This window comes from Odontomachus brunneus, unplaced genomic scaffold (assembly GCF_010583005.1).
Source record: "Odontomachus brunneus isolate Ranch 3 - 2012 unplaced genomic scaffold, Obru_v1 Obru_scaffold_112, whole genome shotgun sequence".
Classification (NCBI taxonomy): domain Eukaryota; kingdom Metazoa; phylum Arthropoda; class Insecta; order Hymenoptera; family Formicidae; genus Odontomachus; species Odontomachus brunneus.
The window spans coordinates 1104611-1111569 of NW_022639562.1; the positions used below are offsets into that span (position 1 = coordinate 1104611).

Below are 6959 nucleotides of genomic sequence, written 5' to 3' on the forward strand. Positions count from 1 at the left end.
TTTGAAAAAAAAATTCATCTACAATATCGTAAATTAAACGTTATCATAACGTCATTTTGCAAAGTTATTTTGACGTCCAAAACATGACGTTAAATACACGTCCTTAAAGGACAAATGACGTTACTGACCAATAATGACGACATGTTGACGTGAAAATTACAACGGCTTGCTGCCTGGGATAATACCGACCCGCGAGTAACGCGAGTTTCGACCTAAACGGTAACACGATACGTGAACCGACAATACTGTAAACGCAAGTTGCTAAACATATAAGTATTAATACCATTAATAAACAAGTTAATCAAGAAGATACTAGAAGTACAACAAATAAATTGTGTTACAATCTTTATTTAAATACACATCTGTTAATCCACTACTGGCTACCCTCATTATCCGCGCAACTGTACCGGAGCCCAACTAGTTGTGCTCAAAGCCACCAGGGGTAGAACAAATTTTGGTGACAATGGTGGGATCCGCAGTGTACCAGCCTGCAGTAAAAAGAGGGAAGGTCAAGTAAGTGGAAAAAAAAGGGAGAAAACCTATAAGCTACCAGTGACCCTATTCATAAAATAAATAGAGAGTCGCGAGAGAAAAAAAAATACTTCGAGATGCATAAAAGACGTCTCATAAGAAGTAAAATAAAGAAACTTGAGGACCGGATAAAAGACGACGCCATAGCGGAACCGAGGACGGACGTCGGAGCTACGACAATACAATGCCTGCTATCAGCGACACCGGAGTATATCAGTGTACCAAGCTGACCTGCTCCAAGTACCGTGCAACGGAGGGGAGCGTCCCAGATGCGCACATTGACAAACGGACACAGCCAACCATAACGCCGTATGATTAGAGATATTCTAGAGACTCTATAAACAACGACATATGATTGGATGTGTCCGTTTGTCAATGTGCGCATCTGGGACTCACTCCAACGGAGCAACAAACGGAGCAAGTGAATACTCTTACTATAGAAAGACGTTACACTACAAGGACCGAAAATATAAACGTAACCTATGAACGTACGATAAATGACGTACGTAATAGACATTCCCGCGCAAGTCACTACATGCAATTGTCAGAAGCTAGAAAATTAATTCCAGAATTTGATGGAACTTCACAAGAACAATTATAAGAATTTTTAAACGCAAGCGCATACGCGACAAATAATATAGATCCTGCGGAAGAACCAATGTTATTAGAAGCAATATTATATTACCAAATTAAAGGAAAAGACTATGATAGACTTCGACATTAGAGACATACAAAATTTTGATCAATTAAAAAATGAATTTGAAACCTGCTGCTCAGTGCAAAAGAGTATAACCTGTTTACTATTGGGATTCAATACATTAAAACAAAAATTTGGAGAAAGTGCTCAAACTTACAGACTACGTGTCGATAAATTAGCGATGTAATTATATCAAGCTCTAATAAGCGATCGAAAGCATACAAGCAAACAAAAGCGCACGATACAGATGCAAGCATTGCAAAATTATCAAATAGGATTACGCGACGAGATCAGAACAATAGTACGATTGTGAACCCTACATGAGGCAATAGCAGCAGCTTGTTCCGAAAAAAGGTACAGGGGCCGAGCGGAAAACCCCACGTAAAATTAAAATCAAATACATACACACGTAACGAAAGGACGTCTCAATGCGGTAAACCAGGTCATCACGGATACGAATGTAGGACAAGCCGTTATGCAAATTGTTACACATTACCAAAATTAACTGAAAGTACGCGTGTAAACACAGTACAGAAACATTGCGTTTATTACAAAAGGAACGGACATAATCGCGACGAATGTTGGAACTTGCACGGTAAACCAAACGAAAAAACTGAAACCACAAATAGTTACCGGAGATTCCAGCAGTAACTGTCACTTCACCTAATACAGATAAGCTCCCGACTCCTAGAACAATAGGATCAAGGAAAGTAAATGAAGAAAAAGGTAAAAACAGACCAAATAAAGTGCTAGACTATCGCGTCAAATTAGAAAAAACAGAATCATGCCACGTTTAACTTAATAATTTTACCAATAGAAGAAACAAAACGAAAGAAATTCCGCTTCTATTGGATATAGGGTTAACCGTTAGCCTAGTAAAAATAAAAACATTGGAGGACGATACTCCAATGTAAAGGAAAAAATAACTTTAACAGGCATAACAGGGCATCAAGCCTATACGATAGGTAAAATAAACACCACCATAAACTTCCCTTATAGAAATATCATACTAAGAATCATTGATAATTACTTATTTTCAGTATTAAAAATACTGGATAATAAGTAATTATCAATGATTCTTAGTATGATATTTCTATAAGGGTTAGAGAGGCAACGAGAACAAATGAAACTCTACGTAAGGGATGCCTTTCCTATAGAATACGAGGAATACATAGAATATTATAGAATACATCTTAGAAATCGACTTTCTACAAGCACATCATACTAAGTTTGATTACAAAGAAAAGACTATGAAAATTTCAGGAAGAAGTTTACCATTGGTCCCATATTAAACATATTATTTGCTTGCATGTAGTGAAATTGCAATACAAGCTACAGTAAACTCAAATAAAGAAGGAATTATTTCAGCAGAAGAAATATTGCTAAGAATTTTTATCGGAAATTGCTTAGTCAGAGCAATCATATATGTCCCGTAACGGACGACGACACGACGAAAATAAACTTGCTGACTGAACAGGAAAACAGCAAGCCATTAGCACGAATAGAAAAATTAAAACAGCAATTGCGTCTACAACATTTGAATGATGAAGAACGAAAAATAATATATAAAATTTGTGAGGATTTTAACAATACATTTTTTTTATAAGGAGATAGCCTCACTCACACTACAGTTGTAGAACATCAAATTGTCACGCGAGTCGATGCTGCTCCAGTAAACATCCGATCATATCGTTTGCCAGAAACACACAAACGAAAAGTAAAGAAACAAATAAAAGAAATGCTAGACAATAGCGCAAGCTAATGGAATGCATCATTGTTAGTCGTACTTAAAAAAACCGTCGTATCAGAGAAAACTAAGTTACGAATCGTAATCGATTTTAAAAAATTAAATGACTTAACGATTGGAGATTCTTTTCCGTTACAAAACATTATTGACATTTTAGACCAACTAGGAAATACCAAGTACTTTTTCACCTTGGATTTAGCTTCCTCATATCATCAGATATCGATGACAGAGTAAGACAAAAGTAAAACTGCTTTCTCAATGTCAACGGGACATTACGAATTCAACCGAATGCCCTTTGGACTGAAGAATGCACCAATCACTTTCCAGTGACTAATGAATTCCATTTTAGCTGGATTATAAGGACTGAAATATTTGGTATACTTGAGCGATATTATTATTTATGGAAATATTTTTGAAAATCATAATAAAAAAAACTCATCGATGTACTAAAAAAAATACAAAAATACAACCTAAAGCTTCAGCCAGATAAATGTAACTTTCTTCGAAAAGAAATAATATATCTAGGCCATGTTATTATTGAGTGTGGAAAAAAGTTTGTGATATTTTTTAGTAAGATTCAAATGTTTTTCTTAGAGTATTAAAATCAATTTATTCAAACCAAATACGCTCCATTATTTTCGATAAAATTTTTGGGACAGAGCCATAATCCCATCGCGATAGAACTTCTGTGGTTTCTGGTCGAAAAACTGCTTCAAGTGATTTTCACAGACCTCTTTTGAAGCCAGCTTTACCAGGTCTGTAAATATGAAACAGGAATTTGCCCATAGATGGCCCTAGCTGTCAATGTAGTTACCGTCAAACCGCGTCATTTCCTTGTTAACATCTCTGACAAAGATTTTCAACTCATAACAATATAAGTTTCATACAACAGCATAGTTTGTAATAGCGTTGAATATGTCGAATTTTGTGCCTGGAAACTACGATTTGCGGACAGCATTGATTTACTGTTACCATTTGAAGACGTTACCGTGAGAAACGAAGAACGTGGAAGACTACCGAAAAAGTTTGAAGACAGCGAATTGCAAGCATTGTTGGATGAGCATGAAACGCAACAACAACTCGCGGATCAATTAAATGTGACACGAGAAGCCGTCTCCATACGTTTGAAAGCCATGGGAAAGATACAAAAGATGGGAAAATGGGTTGCACATGAACTGAATGAAAGACAGCAGGAAAACCGAAAAACCACTTGCGAAATGCTGCTCGCCAGGTACAAAAGAAAGTCTTTTCTCCATCGAATTGTGACTGGCGATGAAAAGTGGATATATTTTGAGAAACCTAAGCGTAAGAGATCATGGGTAACTCCAGGGGAACCATCGACATCGGCTGCAAGGCCAAATCGCTATGGACGGAAGACAATGCTCTGTGTTTGGTGGGATCAGAAGGGTGTGATCTATTATGAGCTGCTAAAACCTGGCCAAACCGTTAATACTGAACGCTACCGACAATAAATGATCGATTTGAATCAAGCTTTGCGTGAAAAATGACCAGAATATAAAAAAAGGCAACACAAAGTGATTTTGCTTCATGATAATGCACCATCACACACAGCAAAACTGGTCAAGGAAACGATTGAGACGTTTAGTTGGGAAATACTTTCGCATGCGACTTACTCACCAGACTTGATTCCGTCCGATTACTATTTATTTGCATCAATGGGACACGCACTTGCTAAACAGCGCTTCACTTCTTACGTAAATGTACGAAAATGACTCGATGACTGGTTTGCCTCAAAAGAGCAACAGTTTTTTTGGCGTGGCATCCACAAATTGTCAGACAGATGGGAAAAATGTATAGATAGCGATGGGCAATACTTCGAATAAAATATTTTTTATCATTTTCATACAATAAACGTGTATTTTCTATACAAAAATTCCGGTTTCATATTTACATACCTGGTACATCATTAAGAAAGTTCTGCATAGATCTAAACAAATGATAGTTTGAGGGTGCTATGTCAGGACTATACGGTGGATGCATCAAAACTTCTCAGCTAAGCTCTCGCAATTTTTGCCGAGTCATCAAAGATGTGTGTGTGGTCAATCGTTGTGGTCGTGATGGAAGACGACACCCCTCCTATTGATCAATTCTGGCCGTTTCCTCTCAGTTGCTTGTTGTAATATCTCCAACTGTTCACAGTAGAGTTCAGAATTAATTATTTGACTGGGCGGTAACAGTTCATAGTGAATGATTTCCTTTCAATCCCACCACACACACAACTTCATCGTCGTCGATTCAGATTTTGCGATTGCTTGCGCCTTCACTCCTTTCTTTGTCCACGATCTTTTTCGAGATCGATTGTCGTACGTGACCCATTTTTCATCACCAGTTATCATTCTCTTCAGAAATGGATCAATTTCATTCCGTTTCAGTAGCGTATCGCAAATGTTAATTCGGTCCATCATGTTCTTAACACTCAACTCATGAGGAACACAAACATCGAGCTTCTTTTTGTATCCAGCTTTGTGTAAATGATTCAAAACTATTTTGTGGTCGATGCCTAGTTCCCTGGCAATCTCCACACTGCTCACATACTTATCACGTTCAACTATTTCCATAATTTCATCGGACTTTTCGGTGATTGGTCGACCAGAGCGAGGTTCATCTTTGACATCGATATTTCCAATACGAAAGCGAGCGAACCATTTCCGTGCTGTTGATTTTAATAGAGTATCTTCACCGTAAACAGCACAAATTTTTTCACAAACCTGTACAGCGTTCTTGCTTTTATTGTAGTGATACTGCAAAATGTAGAAAATTTTTTCCTTATTTACCTTCATTTTCAAAATAACTTTTGATCCACTTCATTGATTTCAATCTTTTTCGACTTAAAACAAAGGTTGAAATGTCACGCGTGTCTAATGTTGTCGATGCGATTAGTAGTTACCGAGTGATGAGCATGTAATGCCATCTAGTTCCAAACGCCACGAACTTTTTCCCACACCCAATATATAATCAGAGAATGGAATCTTCCATTCCCAAGAAGTCCATCAGATCCCAAAAAGTTGGAAGCTGTAACAAAATTTCCGGTACCTACAAATGTTAAACATGTTCAATCCTTCATAGTACTAACTGGTTACTATAGACCGTTTATCGAGAATTTTTCTAAAATTACGCGACTTCTAACTAAACTAACAAGAAAAGACGTAACATTTGAATGGGAAAGGCAATCAGCTTTCGATAAACTTAAGGAAAAACTAACCACAACATCAGTATTAAAATATCCTGATTTCGAGAAAGAATTCATCGTTACCACAGATGTATCCGATTATGCAATTGGAGCTATTCTATCACAAGGGCAGTTGGGAAAAGGTAATCCAATAACCTACGCAAGTAGAGTATTATCGCAAGCAGAACGAAACTATAACACAACGGAAAAAGAATTTTTAGCAATAGTATGGACCGTGAAACACTTTTGCCCATACGTCTATGGAACCAAATTTAAAATAGTTACTGACTATAAACCATTAGTATGGTTACTTAATGTAACAGATCCAGAATCACGATTAATACGATGAAGATTAAAACTAAAAGAATACGATTATAAAATAGTATACAAAGCCGGAAAAACAAATGTAAAGGGTGTATATCAGTTGGACACGGGGCAATTGGACACAGTCCAATCACAAGTCGCTGTTCCAAGGGACCCTACAAATGTCTCTAATCACACGGTGCTGTGATTGGCTATGTCCAAATGCACCGTGTCCAAGTGCACCGCTTCCAATGTAAATGCTGATGCATTAAGTAAAAATCCGTCAGTATTAATACTACGTGCAAACAAAAGTATGTCTAATGAAGAAGACGAACCTAAAGAAACAGAAGACGAGCAAGAAGAAGAAGATAATAACGAGTACACAGAAGAGGAAAAGAAGCAAATACTCTACGAGTACCACGCACCGTTAGAAGGACATCAAAGAATACAGAGGACATTGAGAAGAATATAATTGAAACACAACTGGAAAG

At 37.2% G+C, this 6959-nt stretch overlaps 1 pseudogene; it reads right to left on the reverse strand.

The window, feature by feature from the left end:
• Window positions 1-5256: 5256 nt before the first annotated feature.
• LOC116849345 lies at window positions 5257-5776 on the reverse strand (annotated as a pseudogene).
• Between the last annotated feature and the right edge of the window lie 1183 nt (window positions 5777-6959).